The 276-nt window shown below is 38.4% G+C and overlaps 1 protein-coding gene across 1 annotated transcript in view; it reads right to left on the bottom strand.

Annotated features, from left to right (window-relative positions):
• Positions 1–276, bottom strand: part of NCAPG (non-SMC condensin I complex, subunit G) — a 29,089-nt gene that overhangs the window by 1,961 nt on the left and 26,852 nt on the right. The gene's annotated exons all lie outside the window — the stretch shown is intronic.

Raw genomic sequence — 276 nt, 5'->3', positions numbered from 1 at the left:
TCAGGCTTTGCAGGAAGAGTACAGAGCTGTGGTTCATATATGCAGGGAGAAGACACAAAAGGCCAAAGCTCAATTAAAGTTGAAACTGGCCACTGTTATGTCAGATAACAAAATTGGCTTTTTAAAGTATGTTAAAAGCAAGAGGAGGTCTTAAAGAAAACATTGGACCTATACTTGTTGAAGGTGGTCACCTGACTAATAGAAATGAAGAAAAAGCAGAGGCATTCAGTGCTTTTTTTTGCCTCAGTTTTTAGTAATACTGATAGACCTTGGGCT

The sequence above is a fragment of the Haliaeetus leucocephalus genome, unplaced genomic scaffold (assembly GCF_000737465.1).
Source record: "Haliaeetus leucocephalus isolate CR32 unplaced genomic scaffold, Haliaeetus_leucocephalus-4.0 Scaffold545, whole genome shotgun sequence".
NCBI lineage: Eukaryota > Metazoa > Chordata > Aves > Accipitriformes > Accipitridae > Haliaeetus > Haliaeetus leucocephalus.
Note: the sequence above shows the minus strand (reverse complement) of the source record. Positions and strands in the feature narration are given on the sequence as shown.